Source organism: Panthera onca, chromosome C2 (assembly GCF_046562875.1).
Source record: "Panthera onca isolate mPanOnc1 chromosome C2, mPanOnc1 haplotype 2, whole genome shotgun sequence".
Taxonomy (NCBI): Eukaryota; Metazoa; Chordata; class Mammalia; order Carnivora; family Felidae; genus Panthera; species Panthera onca.
Window position 1 is genome coordinate 150,203,673 of NC_138347.1, and position 13,629 is coordinate 150,217,301.

The window sequence follows — 13,629 nt, forward strand, 5'->3', positions numbered from 1 at the left end:
TGTTGGAGCTGGAATCCTAATTCAACGGTCTAACTCCATACAACTGGCAGTCCTCTAATTTCAAGCACTGGAGATGTTGTCATTTTAGAGCTTACATTAAGATTGATTGGGGGTGGGGGGCGCAGGGGGGAGAAAATCCTTTTCCCCTCAAAATAAGAGAGCGTGTTTTGTTAACCAGAGTTGTCTCAAGTGAAAATGGCACCTTTGAGTATGCAAGCTCTCTATCATTGCAGATACTCAAGAATAGTCTGAACAAATAGCCATCAGGGATACAGAAGAGAGAATTCAGTCTTGCTGGGGTTTGGGTTATACGAGAATTTAAACGTGCCGGAAACATCGGGTCTGGGATTCTGGCAAGACACAAAACATATGTGGAGTATAGTCTGTATCAGAATGGTATCATAAGTAAAAAGTCAGGGTGTCTCTCAAAAAGAAAATAGGATAAAAAAAGAAAATAGGACTGAATATAATGGATCAGGGGTAGAAGCTATGAAATAGAACACATAAAAAAATAGAGAAGATCAATTAAATGACATTAGTTTAAATTACCAAGAGTATGAATGAGGGATGTACCATCACCTCAGATTCTACAGTTATTAAAGGGCAATAAATAAATATTATAATCAACTTTATGCCAATAGATTTGAGAATTTATATGAAAGGGACAAAGGATAAAACAACCAAAGCTTGCTCAGGAAGAAATACATCATCTTAATAGCCTTAAAAATATTAAAGAAATTAAATTTATAGTCGAAAACATTCCCCAAAGAAAACTCCTAACCCAGATGGATTTTCATTAGTGAATCTACCTCACATGTAAGGAAGAAACAGTGCCAATTCTATACAACCTCTTTCAGAAAACTGCAAAAAATGGAATACTTTGCAACAGACTCGATGAAGCCAGGCTTACTCTAAAACCAAAATGAGACCAAAAAAACTTTCAAGAAAAGAGAATTACCAACCAATATCCCTCATGGACATACTAGCAAAACCCTCAAAAGAAAACTATCAAAATGAATCTAGCAACATACAAAAAAGATCATACATCACAACCGAAAGACGTTTCTCCCACTTGTCATTGTTGTTCAACACTATCATTCAACATTTGAAAACCTGAACACTACTCGTACACCGTATGTGCCCTTGAACTTTATTTATGGAAACCCCTCAGATCTTTCCATGACTTCTTACAACCTTTCCTCCTCTTTCTCTGCACTATCGTTGGGTTATTAGACTTGGACCCTTGGCGTCTGCTGGGGAATCTGTCTTGAGTACATCGTTTGGTTCTTTCTTGAAACTTTTTTGAATGTTTTTATTTATCTTTGAGAGACAGAGAGGAGGAGAGACTGCTGGGGAGGGGCAGAGAGAGGGGGAGACAGAGAATCCGAAGCAGACTCCAGACCCTGCCTTTGGTTCTTTCTAATTCCGGATATCTGAATTCAGAGTCTAAGACCTCCAGCCTCCAACCCCAAACTCAGCCAACCCAGAATCCCATCCATGTTGGGCCTGTAAGGGGGTTTCAGACAGGAGTAAGACCATCTTAATTTACGAAGGGAGGGCTTTGAGAAACAATATATGTAAACCACCTACCACATGGCAGACACCCCAGGAACACCACTTGACTTCTTCTCGTCTCTAGGGGAAAGCTCTGGATGAAATCTGAGTGAGGCAAGTTGCCTATTACGTTAAGCCTTCCAGCTCTGCGTTGTGAATCCAGATGCGAGCCGCCCATCGCTCTTCTCCAACATCAGGCTTGCTGGATAGAGTTGCAGAGTGCTGTTGGGCTGTGCTGGAAGATGAGGACTGTCTTCAGTGGGAAGGGATTTCATCTCATTATCACCGACAGTGAAGTTATGGCTGCTGGCTCTGCCATCAGATTGCAGACCCTATCAGCGAGATGAAGGGGCATCATTTCCAGGAGTTGTAGGATTGCCGCTGCAAAATTATTTTTAGGAAGCTGCTTTTTTTTTTTTTTTTTTTTTTTTTTGATCGAGAACATCCACCTGAAAATAGCTCTGAACATTGTGGAGACAGCACCGTGCGGAGTACCGAACTGAGAGTTCAAGCCTAAAGATTTGTGGAGCAGACTGTACCTCTAATTCCAGGTTTTGTAATGATACGAATCACGTTGATAATAAATAGCAGTCACAAGAAACCTGAGAATGTGATCCCAGTTCTGTTCACTCCTTGCCTTTTATCCAGGAAGAAGAATCTGAGTCTCCTGTTCCTCGAGCCTGGGGGAAACGACGACTATGCCTTCCCCTCTCCGTTAATAGTGAGTGGATTTTTCTCTTGCGTTCCACTCACAGGTTGTTTTCCTTTTCTTCCTTGCTAACAGAACCCTAATTTTGTTCAGGCAGCAGGTCACGTAAGCCAGTCTTGGCAATCCCATTCTCTTTTGCTGGGCTGGAGCTGGGCAGGGGAGCCAGGGCTGGCAAAGGAGACGGAAGGAGAAGCTTCTAGGGACTTCTGCGGGAACACAAAAAAGAGCAGTACATGAAGGAAGCTCTCCACCACCACGTCCTCAGTCCTACTTTTGGAGCAGGTGTGGGGACCTGCTGCTCGAAGCCGAAGCATCTATCTTGCCACCAGAAGACCACGGCCGGGGGAAATAAGGGCAGAGGGGAAGCGTGGGTGCTAGCCTTGGACCACCTGCCTCTGGATTTCTCCGTGATTAAAGAACGAATGTCCCGGTGGCCTAAACCACTGAGATACACACCCACTGGTTTTCCCTCAAGATGTGCACTCTCCATCTTCCTTTGTAAGTAGAAACCCCCTCCCCCATTTTCATCCAGGCATCTGGCCACTTGGATTCATGTGCCATGTCCCAGCCTGCCCTACAACTAAGTGTGCCCATGTGACTGGTGAGTTATTGGTAGATGTGTCAGGTGGCAGCTGTTGGGAGCCATCCTTGACAAGAATTGGTTCATACAGCTCCTTTGTCTTCATCCCTTTCTTTATCCAGGCACCGGGGATGAGAATGTGATGGCTGGAGCTTCAGCCACCATCTTGGTCTGTGAAGATGAAGGCTTCATCCTGAACAAAATGTGGCAAGGTGAAAGAACCAGAGTCCTTGAGTGCTTTATAGGCAAGAACAGCCCTAGATTTTCCCACCTGCAGATTTTTGTATGAAAGGCAAGTCAGCTTCTATCACGTTTAAGCCATTTTTATTTTGGTTCTCTGTTCACGGAGCTGAATTTAATCCCAACGGATACACTAAATGGGCAGCTACTGGGAGGACCCCATAGCCCTTGTACTTCATACCCTGGAGTCCACAGCAGCCCTCTAGTTTCTAGAAGAAAAGGAAGGAGTTAACAGTGAATTGCAGTTGTAGGGAAAAAAACAGCTGTAGATAATATGTAAATGAATGGCGTGGCTGTGTCTCAATAAAACTTTATTTGTAAACACAGGTAAGTTGGTTAGATTGGTCCTGTGACCAGGTGTTTTAGATGCCAAGCATCATGTTACATTCTCATTTATGAAGCATCTACAAAGTGCCTGACATTGTCCAGATGTTTCAAAACCCTGCCTCTCCTTATTCTGATCAGATTCTGAAAACTTTATGCACAAGGACACTGACCACTGGAGACAGGAGCCACATCGCCAAGCTCACAAGTCAGTAACGTTGCTGGGATGTGGACCCAGACCCGGTCTCTAAAATCCACGGCCATTTGAATACATTACTCTCCTGTTCTTTCTGTGAATAACATTTCTCTTCTAGTAATTGTGTGCGTCATGCCTGTCAGACTGTCCGTGGGTCTACCTGATCACATTTCAGACGCTCCCCAAGGACCAGAACGGAGGAACATGCCAGAAAAGCCCGTGGACGGAGGCGCGAACACAAACAGTGTTTCGTTTAACACATTTCCTGCAGACAGAACAGGCGGCTTCAAATTGTGGGTGGGAGAGGAAGGGAGAGACAATAGAAGGAAAACAAAGAGAGAGAGAGGCACGAGGCTGTGAGGCATTTCCACAGCAGAATAGCCCGATTATAGTGCCTCCTCCCTGAGGTCTGAGAACCCAATGGGCAGGAAGTTGGAAATACCACGCCCACCAGCAGGGACCTACCATGTACTAACCCCTGTGTTAAGGGCTTTCTTTCTGTGGTCTTATTTAATCCCCACAAAAAGCTCCATGAGGTTGATACTAGAACCCCCTTAGTGGTACCAGAGGCTCAGAGAGTGGAGTGCATGGCACAAGGCCACCTAGCTTATGAAGGGCAGAGCTGCGAATTAAATGGACATCAGTCTCACTCGAAAGCCCAACCTCTCCCCTGTCCCGTGACTTTCCAGAGCCTCTCTGCTGGTGGAAGAACTACAGGGGCTGCCCAGGGGGTGGCTTGTCCCTCCGGCCACACCCCCCTGATCAGAGCGTGGGCGTCTCCCAGGCCTGGTTCTCTCTGCTCCTTTCTCTTTGGTCCGAGCAGCAAAGCACTGCAGGAATGGAAGGAACGGCGGCCTTGGAGGGAGGGCGCTACATCCAATCCTGCCTCTTCCACAATGAACCACGTAAAGGTGCTTCAACTCCTGGGATCTCGGCCGTCCTTCTGCAAAAATGAGAATAATAAAGACCTACCTCGCTAGGTTCTTGTAGGAGCCAAATATGAACGTGGATAGAAACACTGGGCACAGTGCTTGGTTCATACATGGGGACGTAACGAATGGGTTGAATCTCAAATGCACTGAATACCAGGGAACCCTTGGGAGGTGGTGTTGCCTAATGGTTATGGCATCCAACAGCCATCCAGACTACCATCTGAGCTAGGGAAAGTCACTAACTCATCCAGCCTTGATTTTCTTCTTTGTAAAATACGCAAATGCTAGTAACTGCACCCTGGGTTTGTCCAGAGGACTAAATGAGAAAATAAAGGACCGTGCCCAACAAACTGCAAAAGCTCCATAAACGTCATTATTATTATGTCATAGACTATGATTGTTCCATATGGGTTCATCTACTGCATTAATAAAGGAGGAAAGGACGGAAGAGGGCTCATGGCCCAGGGGAGGGATTTGCTGGACGACTCATGCATATCCTGATGTGGCATTAAATTGCACGCTCAGACCGCATGGTGGATGGGGGACAGTCAGAGGTAGAAGGGAAGGAGAAGACTAGAAACTCTCGTGAGAGAACAAATTAGCCTGCTCCATTTTAAAACGTATTTATTCATTCATCCAGCCTCTCTTTATGACCACATTTTAATGCACCAGCCACACAGGGCTGGGCTCTCAAGACACAGGAGAAAACAGAATAGACAGGATGTCTGTCCTCACAAAGCTTAGAGTCCAGCAAAACGACCAAGCATCAAAGAAGTAAAACCACATCTGTACATAACAGCAGGTCATGATACTTGCTAGGAAAGAAAGCGACTGGATGCTGAGAGAGAATAACAGGAAGGACTTTCTTTTCATGGAGAGTCCGGAAAGGGCTCTGGGAGGTCTCAGGTGACACTTACTCTGCCATTGACTGTATAAGAAGGAGGCAGCCATTGCAAAGGTGGGCAAGAGGGAGGAATTCTGGGCGGAAGGAACACCATGCTGTCAAGACCCTAAAGGGAGACCGGATTTGCCTCCTCAGAGGATCCGAGTGAACGGGAAGTGGGGGAAGTGGGGGGGGGGGGGCGCAGGGGAAGAGGGCTCTGAGGCCAAGCTGGTACCATGAGAGTTCAGATTCAGTTTTGAAGCCACTGGAGGGTTTTGAGCCCAGGAATGATGATCTGGTTCATGCTCCTGCAAAGCCATTCTGGCTGGTCTGTGATGACAGAGATTCAGTGGGAAGGCCACTGAGGGTGTGAATTTGACGATTCGGTAGGAGGTGGTGGGGACTCGGACCAGGGAGCCAGCCTCGGAGACGAAAAGAAGTGGATGGATCTGGGGACACGATAGCACACAAGGTGATGGGCTAAATGGAGCGAGGAGGAGACAAGGGGACAATGTCGGGAGGCTGGCTTGAGCAACCCATGAGAGGGACGGGTTACCAGTTCCATCACAAACAAGCTTGAGATTTCAAGGACACGTCCAAGTGTGTGGTACCCACGAATGGCTCCAGAGCTAGCAAGTGGGGTCTGGGCCGGAAAGAACACATTTCAGAGTTGCTGGCATTTGCATAAGGTTTAAAACCCTGGGCAGGCTCGGTGTCCCAGCCCCATCCTGAGGCTCCCCTTCTCGTGCTGCTGACTGGCCCCGAATCTTGGTACAGCCCGCTGCCTGCGGACCCCAGCACGCCTTCACGCTGCCTACCCCGGGGCGGGGTGCCTTAGAGCAACCCTAGCCGCCCCTGTCCCACAAACGTCTTGGTGAGCAGGGGCCATCCAACACAGCTGGCACCAGAGCTCTGAGCTGGGACATCTTTTTGTCTTAGAAAGGTGCCTAGGCACGGAACACTGTCCACGAGGACTGAGGGCTGGAAAGGCAAGGGCGGAGTCGGGTGGGTGTGAGGGCAGAGTGCCCCGTGGGGCACACGGGCACGCAGGCCATTTTCTGCCCTGCCCCCACCTGCCCCTTCTAGATCCTTGACCTCCTCTCCTTGTCTCCTCCCAGCTCTAGAAGAGCCCTCATCTCCCCCGTGGATTGTCTTTGCCCAGGTACAGCCCTGTGTGTTCAACAACCCCTGAGCAATACTCCACTCTTTCGAAGTTCTGTCTAAACATTCACCTGAAACGTTCGCTCTCTTTCTTGCAGATGCCAGTTAAACAGAGCTCTCGGCACCGAGCTCTCTTTTGGGGCGCAGTTAGTTTTTTCTCCAAGTTGCCCGTTATCTGCTGTAGTCATCCACGTGCTGGGACTGGGGGGCGGGGGGTGATCATCTCCGCCCGGGGTGGGCAGAGGTAGGGCCGGGGAGGCTGGCGGTGACCAGCTGGTAGGAGTTTGCCGCGGGGGCTTGGAAACAGTGTGGTTTAGGCCCAGACGGCCCGAGTTCAGCCCCGGGATCTACCCGGCTTGAATGAAGTCGAGCGAGTCGGTCAACCCCTCCGCGCCTCAGTTTCTGCATCTCTAAGGACTGATAATAATTTCAGGATTGTTGTTAGATTATGGGGAACGCGGGGAAGGTCCTTTGCACCCTGTAGAGTGTAATTAATGCGTGCTGTCCTGTGCACAACGCTTAGCAATGTGTGTAGAGTCTCTTACATTTCTGCTTTGCCCGCTTTGGATGGTAAACACCCCAGGGACTAGACCAGACAAGCCCAGGGCGCTGCTAGGGACTGTGAGGGGTGCGGGGTTGTGGCTGCTTCTGTTCAAAGATGCCTCGCGTCTGTGGGGTCTTGTGTTTTTCAAGGAGAAGCGGGCAACTTTTCGTTTATGCTCTCGATTCACAGAGTGATGTTAACCGGTGTCTCTTCTGCGTACTGAGCAAATCTTAGGATGGTCAGGATGTCAGGGTAGGGAGAGAGGGTGCTGGGAAGAGAGGAGGGAGGGAAAATTCACAGTTTAGGAGAGTGTCAGTACTCACATCTCGGGTTTGGGTTTTTTTTTTTTTTTTTCAACCCAACAAATAAATAAGAAAAAGCCCCTCGAAGTGGTCCTAACCCCAGGGCCTTTATGACCGGATCTTGACTGCTACCCGAGGAGAGTTTCAAGCCGAACTGATGTCAGCTGCATGCACTTGAGCGTGAGTGTCTGGGGGTCTGCGGCTGTGTGCACCCTTTGGCCTGAGAGGGTTGCAGAAGCCTCCAGAAGCCTCCTCCACGTCTGTGTTGACTCCGTTTCTCTGGCTTTTCTCAGCCTCTTTCCTGTTCACCTCTGGCCTCGGCTGTCTGGCAGGCCTGACTCACGGGAGGCCACAGCCAAGTCACCTGGTTAGTATCAGTCACACTGCTCTTGGAGCATCTCTCTCTTCAAAAATAATAGAGGCAAAAGCAAGTGCCTCAGTAAGTACTGCGTTTTGCCACGGATTTCATCCGAGTGGTGCTCTTAAATGGTCAGTTCTGGGAACTCCCCACATGTCAGATGACTCCTCTTTGGCAAGTGCGATATAAGCAAATCATTTTCTCTCCCGGCAACCGACTTGCCTCCTCCCTCCCTTTTCCTCCGCAAATATTTGCAGAGAACCCGTGTGTCCCAGGCGCTGCGCTGGGGCTGGACGAGAGATATGAAGACACGGTGTGCTGGGCCACAAGCTCCTGGTGCACACGGGGGACGGACCCATAGACACATGAGAGCAGACGGGACAAGTTCACTGGTAAGGGGCAGCACAGGGAGTGGCTCTCAGCCTGGAGATCGTCCTGGGCACAGGGCCAGGTGTGAGCAGTCCAGGGGAGGCACGCATGGGGAGACATCCCGGGCAGGGTCAGACGATCCTTTGCCACCCTCTTTCACGGTCAAGTGAAACGTTCCCTTAGGCAGCAGCCTTCATCTACCCTTGGGGCCCACTGAGGTTGCACCACTCTTCGGTTCCCTGCAGGAGGGAGTGCGGACAAAAGTATAGGTTGGAGGAAAGACAGAGGAGGGCCGTCCTTAGGGTCCCCACACCCCTCGGGGGAAGCTGATAGCAGTGCCTTTCCGCCTCAGTGTCGTTGGGATCCTTTGGATGCCCTGGTGGGGGAGCACCCCCATGGGCACAGTGGGGAACAGTAGGTACAGAAGGGACAATATGTTTTTACACAATGGTTTTGGTACCTGTGACACATCCCCTCAGCTCCCCTATGATTTCAGCTGTGGCTCTGGTGGTAAGTTCAGTAAGTTCATCTCTGAAGCTGGGAGCCCACCCAGCTCTCCCACAAGCACACCCTGGAAGTGTGGGAAGGTGACACCCAGGAGCCACCGTCAAGGGGAGAATGAGAGCCAGTAGACAAAAAGCTCATCCTTTGGACAGAACGTTTTGGAAGGAATTCTGTACACTTGCCGGAGGTTCTAGAATTGAGACCCTGTTGCCCAGCAAACTTGATAATACACAGAGGGTGACTTTTCCTCCTTCCTGGGCTTGCTCACTTCCTTTCCCTTTACCCCTGCTTCCTGGGATCTCCTCCCAAACGAACGAGTCCTGTCTCAGGCTCTGCTTCTGGGGGAACCCAAGCTAAGAGAGAAGTGCTATTAACAACTTGAGGATCTGAATGCCATCTCTTACCTTTCAGAATTGTCACTTACACCTAAACCAGAGAGGAGGAGAGTCCCAACACTGGCTTTGAAACGCCTCTGACCCACAGGAAATGGCTGTTTTCAAGGTAGGCTGTGAAAGGGACTTATGGATATAGAAAGCTCAGAGGACCTGGTATGGGGATTGGTCGGGGGACTCAGTTTAGCACATGACAAGAAATTGTAGTTTCACCCAGGGGAAAGCTGCTGGATATTGTTTCCTCAGTCATAATGGCCACATGTTTTAAAACCCCACAGTTCTAGAAGGATGAATGGCTGGGACAAGATTGGGATAGGGAGGTTGTATGTGAACCTAAAAACTCTTATAAATATTTTTACATTCATAAAAGCCCATGAAGAAAATAACTGAAATTTAAACCTCAAAAAATTGGAAATAAAAGTTAATAGACAATTACTTTTCCTCGTCTTTAATCTCAAGATATTGGACTGAGGTAATGATGGAGTGATGTATGGAGGAGAAAGGTTTGGGGACGAGGCATTCTTAAGATTCCTTTTATCCTCTGAATTACTTTTGATCTTCATATACCCTATGGAAATTCTTTCTGTTGTAGAAAGTAAATACATCGCAGATGGGGTCAGACTCATGTATTTGGTGAGGTGTGGTAACTCCCATCCAAATATTTCTTTTAATTTTACTCTGCTCATCAAAGGGCCAGCTCACATGGAAAGTGTGCTTGGTGTGCCGGAGACCAGGTTACATTTCTATGTTATTCACGTGTTTCACGAGACACTTAACAACACAATAGCCCTGAAGGTACATGACAGCGTCTAGTTTTATAGACAGGAGAGCTGAGGCTCTGTTATGCATGCAGTATGATCTGACCTGGTTTTAAAACTTTGAAAGGTTTTTCATGTGGATATATTCATGCATGGGGGGGGGGGGGGGAAGGGGCGGGGACTTGCCAGGCCATATGACTTGCCTTTGGGTTAAAATCATGATCATCTAAAAATATTGGAATACATGCTGTTAAAAAGCCTACTTCCATCAATTTTGCATTGGAGAAGGCCATATTTGTCTCAGGGAGAAAACAATTCTTTTCTTTAAGGAAATGCTCCGACGGCTCACTGGTCATGAATAAGCTCCCTGGCTCTTGTCAAGACAACAAGAGAAATTACTCGGCTTGGATCGCTTAATATTAAGAGATTTAAAATGTTTCCCCAGTGAGCTCAAGTCAGAAGTTAGAGTGCCAGCGGTTAAGATACGCCCAAGGCAGGGATGGTCAGTTTTCAACTGTGTGTTTTGTTTTTGTTTTTTTTGTCTTGTGCAGTCATTCCCCTTTGTTACTCTCAAACCTTCAGTGGATCCCATCACCCACGGAGCACTGCATTAGCAGTGTCTTCGGAAACTAGAGGGGAAAAAGCAGATACGTCAGCGTCTGGGCAAAGCCATGCCAAGGAAACACAATAGTCAGCAGGAGCAGTGAGCGGACAGTCAGAAGGCAGTAAGACAAAGCTGGCAACAGTTGAGATTGAGAGGTGACGTCTGTAATTCTCCACCTGTAGAATTATTCAGGAAGCCGCTGGATCTCGTACAGAGGGAGTCTGGATGAGGTTTCGGTTTTCCTTGTTTGTTTGCTTTCTCCTGGAGATTATAAGAAACGGAGACTTAGTCAGCCCACAAAGATTACAAAGGGAGTGTGAGCCAGTTGACTCAAACCCCTAACAAAGATATGGTGATTTCGTGGTGACTTCCTGAGCTCACTCCTCTTCCCAGTCACCTGAGAGCCCGTTAATTTGGGGGCATTTTTTAACATTTATTTATTTTTGAGAGAGAGAGAGAGACAGAGTGTGAGCAGGGGAGGGGCAGAGGGACAGAGACACAGAATGTGAAGCAGGGTCCAGGCTCTGAGCTGTCAGCACAGAGCCCGATGCGGGGCTCGAACTCACAGACCGCGAGATCATGACCTGAGCCAAAGTCGGACACTTAACCGACTGAGCCACCCAGGCGCCCCTGGGGGCATTTTATATTCAAGTTTGTTAGATAAATGGAGTTGAAATTTGATTTTACTTCTGATTCATCACCTTTGTTCACCAACTGTACAACTGCGATAACTTCCAATAACTAACCCAGCCTAAATTATTAGTAAATGTGGTCTAATTTTTCAGACCCCCCCCACCAGACAATTTATTAAACTCACTTGAAGCGTGTGATAGGATGTAAATGGAGCTCTTGGGGCTTGTTCACGGTGTCCCATTATAACCTAGACTCTTGGAATCCCCGTCCCAAGGCACTGATCATGCACGCATGCTCCAGCACCATGAAGCAACTTACAAGGGGGTTCCAGGATGGCTGCCAATGTCAGTTTTTAAAATCCAATCTGTTATCTCTCCCGCTAAATCCAGCTAAAACCTCTGGACATTACATAGAAAAGAAACGTAAGGAAGGGTGTCATGGTTCATGAGTTCGAGCCCAGCGTCGGGCTCTGTGCTGACAGCTTGGAGCCTGGAGCCGGCCTCTGATTCTGTGTCTGTCTGTCTGTCTGTCTCTCTGCCCTCCCCCACTTACACTTTGTCTCTCTCTCTCAAAAATAAAATACAACGTAAAAAATTAAAAAAAAAAAATTAAGGAGACTCTGAAAGGTAGACCTTGGCTGAGGACCTCAGGACCCCAGGAATGACAAGCTGATGTTTCCCTGGGTGTTCTTTGGGCCCCGTAGATCCCAGACGAAGACCAAAGGAAGCCAGCAACTCAGATATGCCAATGGAAGCCCCAGGAAAAGCCTGCTCTCTCTAGCCAAAGGACCGGGAAAGGGGCAGTCTTAAAGACAGAAGACCTTTAGGCGACCACTGGTCTCCTCCAGCCAAACATCACAGAGAGCACTGTAGTCCTACTCCACTCGTTCTAGCAAAGGCCAAGTGGAGAATCTAGATTTCCACCTCAACAGGCTGTGACAAGGCACATCCCCCCCGACAGAGTGGTGTCACAAAAGGTAGAGAGTTGGGACTTTCATCTGTGAGGTATGGACTTGCACCTCCAGGCAATAATGAGGTACCCCTTCCCCTCCTCACTGGGGGGGTGGGGGGGGGTGTCAGAGAAAACCAGGTGGAAAGTCAGGACTTCTGCCACTGCTCAGCAGTAATGAGCTCACCCAGCTCATTGGGAGATGACCGGGAACAGTAACCAAGTGCCTCCCCTGTCCCTTCAGCCAGGATAATAACAGCAGAGACCCAGTGGGGGAGACTGAACTCCTATTCCCACTCAGGAGCACAAAAAAAGCTTCCTCCCTCCTCCTGTGTTGACTCCCACCCCCCGTAAGGAAGTGATGTCTCCCTTGGGAGCAATGTGAGAAGAATCCTTCTAACAATGTAAAATTTAAAAAAGATCTCGAATCTCATAGTACCCCAGATGTCCAGGTTTCAATTGAAAATCAGTAGTCATACCAAGAACAAGAAGATTTCAACTTGAATGACAAAAGACATCAATACACAACGATTATGCCCAAGGACCAAATACAAATATCAACACCAACACCGAGATGACACGTTGGAATTATCCGACAAAAATTCAAAACCAGCCGATATAAACCCATTAAAATGAGTAACTATGAACCTACCTGAACGAATTAAACTTTAGAAAACCCTAACTAACAAGTAGAAGATATAAAAAAGAGCCAAATGAAAATTTTGGAACTAAAATATACACTAACCAGAATAAAAGCTCAATGGCAGAATGGAGAGGACAGAGAAAAGAATCAATAACCCTAAAGGTAAAACAATAGAAATTAAGACTCTGAACCACAGAGGACAAAATAAACTGATAAAGAACAAAATCCGCGTGATCGTCTCAGCAAATGCAGAAAAAGTGGCTGAAGGAATTCAACACCCCTTCATGACAAAAACACTCAACAAACTAAGGATAGAAGGGAACTTTCTCAACCTGGTAAAGGGCATCTATGAAAAGCCCACAACTAACACACTTAATGGTGAAAGATTGAATGCTTTCCTCCTAAAATCAAGAACGAGACAAGAATGTTCTTACCACTGCTATTCAATACTGTACTGGAGCTTCCAGTCAGGACAATGAGACACGGATGAGAAATAAAAGGAAAGAGGTAACACCGTTTTATTTGCAAAGGACATGATCTTACATACAGAAAATCCCGAGGAGTCCGGTAAAAAATGAACAGAGCCCCAGGATTATAACAAAACAAAAAGCAAAACAAAACAACAACAACAACCAAAAAACCTAGAATTTGGGGTATTGGAGCCCGAGAAGGAGGGGAGAATGGGAGTGGAGCTGGAAAAATATTTGGAAAAAAAAAACAGCTGAAAATTTCCCAACTTTAGCAAAAGACATAAACCTATATATCAAGAAGCTGGGCAAATCTCCAATAGGATAAACCCAAAGAAATCTGTGCCACAATTTCCGAAAACTCAAGACAAAGAAATCTTGAAAGAATTCAGAGACAAATGAGGTGTTACCTGTAGGGAAAACAATCCAAATGACAGTGGCTTTCTCATCGGAAACCGTGGAGGTCATAAGGAAGCGGCGAGGTATTTTTCAGGTGCTGAGAAAAAAAGACCTGAAACCACTGAATTT

At 47.5% G+C, this 13,629-nt stretch overlaps 1 long non-coding RNA gene across 1 annotated transcript in view; it reads left to right on the forward strand.

Annotated features, from left to right (window-relative positions):
* The first annotated feature begins 8,904 nt into the window (after positions 1-8,904).
* The window catches only part of LOC132682938 (uncharacterized), a 62,069-nt gene continuing 57,344 nt past the window's right edge, over positions 8,905-13,629 (forward strand). The window contains exon 1 of the long non-coding RNA XR_009611943.3: positions 8,905-9,157. This is a non-coding gene — a long non-coding RNA (uncharacterized LOC132682938). The remainder of the gene's footprint in view (positions 9,158-13,629) is intronic.